At 37.2% G+C, this 3,502-nt stretch overlaps 1 non-coding gene across 1 annotated transcript; it reads right to left on the bottom strand.

The window, feature by feature from the left end:
* Nucleotides 1–328: 328 nt before the first annotated feature.
* Nucleotides 329–434, bottom strand: LOC121031204 (U6 spliceosomal RNA). The gene has a single exon (XR_005790614.1). It is a non-coding gene; the product is annotated as a U6 spliceosomal RNA (small nuclear RNA).
* Between the last annotated feature and the right edge of the window lie 3,068 nt (nt 435–3,502).

Below are 3,502 nucleotides of genomic sequence, written 5' to 3' on the forward strand. Positions count from 1 at the left end.
CTTCCTATAGTAGCTCCGTGTAGCACAAAATATTCTGTTTTAGATCAACTTTGTATTTTTTTGTTTTCTAGCAAGAGAGCCTTCTATATTATCCAGTCTGCTATATTGCCATTAGTGGGGCTTTCTTTTTATTTTATTTTTTTATTTTATTTTTTTTATGAAGTGTAGCTTTTTATTTTTTTATTTTTTTATTTTTTTTTCAATATATGAAATTTATTGTCAAATTGGTTTCCCTACAACACCCAGTGCTCATCCCAAAAGGTGCCCTCCTCAATACCCATCACCCACCCTCCCCTCCCTCCCACCCCCCATCAACCCTCAGTTTGTTAAAAATATGGAACGCTTCACGAATTTGCTGTCATCCTTACGCAGGGGCCATGCTAATCTTCTCTGTATCGTTCCAATTTTAGTATATGTGTTGCCAAAGCGAGCACTTCCTTTTTATTTTATGTTTTTTAATTTTTTTTTAATGTTTATTTTATTTTTGAGACAGAGAGAGACAGAGAGAGAGGGAGACACAGAATCGGAAGCAGGCTCCAGGCTCTGAGCCATCAGCCCAGAGCCTGACGCGCGGGGCTCGAACTCACGAACCATGAGATCGTGACCTGAGCTGAAGTCGGACGCTCAACCGACTGAGCCACCCAGGCACCCCTCTTTTTATTTTTTAAACCATTATAAAACGTATTATTCTGAAGTTTTATACGTATCATCTAAAAAATTAAAAACAGAACAGAACCAGAACATTATAAGATAGAATTGCTCTTACTTGAGAGGTAATTACAGGTTTTTGAAATTCTTGTAACAAGTTAAATTAGAATACAAGTGATAGGGGCGCCTGGGTGGGGTAGTCGGTTAAGCGTCCAACTTCAGCCAGGTCACGATCTCGCGGTCCGGGAGTTCGAGCCCCGCGTCGGGCTCTGGGCTGATGGCTCGGAGCCTGGAGCCTGTTTCCGATTCTGTGTCTCCCTCTCTCTCTGCCCCTCCCCCGTTCATGCTCTGTCTCTCTCTGTCCCAAAAATAAAAAAATAAATAAACGTTAAAAAAAGAATACAAGTGATAATTTAAAATCTTAAAACGAGAGACAATTTTAAGATATAGTTATATATTAAAAATAAGACTGATTTTTAGCCTATTTTATATTTGAGTGGAACTATTTATAATATTGTAGAAATATTAAATGGCAGACCTTGTAGATTTTCTGAAATGTTTAATTTTACAAATATATATGTGGATGCTATCACAGAAAAATAAGTATTCAGTGTGTTCAAATATGTACCAACTAAGTCCTAACTACAAGGTATAAGTTTATCTTATTTTTAAGAGAACATTTTGGGGGAGGGGGTGGAAATGATTTTATTTCTTTATTTATTTAATATAATTTATTGTCAAATTGGTTTCCATACAACACCCAGTGCTTATCCCAACAGGTGCCCTCCTCAGTGCCCATCACCCACTTTTGCCTTTCCCCCACCCCCCATCAACCCTCAGCTTGTTTTCAGTATTTAAGAGTCCCTTATGGTTTGCCTCCCTCTCTGTAACTTTTTTCCCCCCTTCTTCTCCCCCATGGACTTTTGTTAAGTTTCTCAGGATCCACATATGAGTGAGAATATATGGTATCTTTCACTGACTGACTTATTTCACTCCGCATAATACTTTCCAGTTCTATCTGCGTTGCTGCAAATGGCCAGATTTCATTCTTTCTCATTGCCAAGTAGTATTCCATTGTATGTATAACCCACATCTTCTTTATCCATTTGTAGTTGATGGACATTTAGGCTTTTTCTATAATTTGGCTATTGTTGAAAGTGCTGTTATAAACATTGGGGTACAAGTGACCCTGTGCATCATTACTCCTGTATCCCTTGGCAAATTCCTAGCAGTGCTATTGCTGGGTCATAGGGTAGATCTATTTTTAATTTTTGAGGAACCTCCACACTGTTTTCCAGAGTGGCTGCACCAGTTTGCATTCCCACCAATAGTACAAGAGGGTTCCTGTTTCTCCACAAACTCTCCAGCATTATAGTAAGAAAACATTTTTAAAAAGTTTTTGTTTGAGGAGAGAGAGAGAGAGAGTGCAGGGGCGGGGTGCAGAGAGAGAAAGAGAGAATCCTAAGAGAGAGAATCCTAAGTAGGCTTCACACTGTCAGCATGGAGTCAGACTTGGAGTTTCAACCCACAAACAGTGAGATCATGACCTGAGCCGAAATCAAGAATCCTACACTTAACTGACTGAGCCACCCAGTTGCCCGATAAGGCATAATTTTAAATTAGGGTTTAGGATGATTGAATTATGATATATCCTGGTTGTTATGGTGGTTACCGGTGTTAAAATCCATAGAACTACACACCAAAAAAGAAAAAAGTTCAATTTAATGCATGTTAATTTAAAAATAAAATTTTCAGGGACCTCTGGGTGGCTCAGTCGGTTAAGCATCCTCCTTCGTCTCAGTTCATGATCTCACAGTTCGTGGGTTCAAGCCCCACATCAGGCTCTGTTCTGACAGCTCAGCTCTCTCTCTCAAAATTAAAAAAATTAAAGGTAAAATTTAAAAGTTTAAAAAAAGAAAAATGTGTGTGTTCTTAAGATTCTATGCAGTTTATTTTAGAAGTTTTTCAATGATAGTCTTAACTAGTTTCATTTTGTCCTTACTCCAATTTTGAGACTTAAAACATCATTCCTTTTAGCTAATAGAGAATCCAGTATTCACTATGATATATTAGGCCAGGGTTTCTGAACCTAAGCATACTGACATCTTTGTTGTGGGGGCTGTCCTGTGCATTGTAAGATATGTAACAGTACCCCTGGCTTATATTCTAGTAGCACTTCCCTGTCCATTTTGACAACCAAAAATGTTTTCAGACACTGCCATATGTCCTCAGGGGACAGTAGTGTGTGTGTGTGTGTGTGTGTGTGTGTGTGTGTGTGTGTGTGTGTGTAGAGACAAAATTGACACCAGTGCTAACCACTGTATTAGGCCTGACTGGCTCAGAATTTTTGGAATATATATTTCTTAATTTTCAAAGCTTGTCAAGCCAGTATTAAGTGGTATGATGTATATTATGGTAAGAGCTATGTTTATATAATCAATATTTACACCAAAACATCTTTTCTAAAATTATCTAATGCTACAGTAGGGCATTCCCAATTCATAAAATTAAGACCTTTATTTGTATTAAATCTTTGTAAAATGAGAATTTTATAAGTATTTGAAAGGGTGAACAGTACCTGTCACATAGCAACAATCTTATAAAAAGTACATGAGTGTTATTAAGGGTAGGATGAGAGAACTATACAATGGTAATTTTTGCTCTGTCTTGAATGTATTCTGGTGCCTTGGCAAGTCATTTAAGGAAATGTTTATTTTCTTAATCTATAGAATGGAAATGATTTAACCTAAATTGTATGGGGTAACACCATAGGAGAAATGAGAGATTTAGTTAAGACAAACATTCCATAAAAATGTTAAGTGTTTTAAACAGATATTTAAATTTTTTCAGCTAT

The sequence above is a fragment of the Herpailurus yagouaroundi genome, unplaced genomic scaffold, assembly GCF_014898765.1.
Source record: "Herpailurus yagouaroundi ecotype Mexico unplaced genomic scaffold, PumYag 140, whole genome shotgun sequence".
Classification (NCBI taxonomy): Eukaryota; Metazoa; Chordata; class Mammalia; order Carnivora; family Felidae; genus Herpailurus; species Herpailurus yagouaroundi.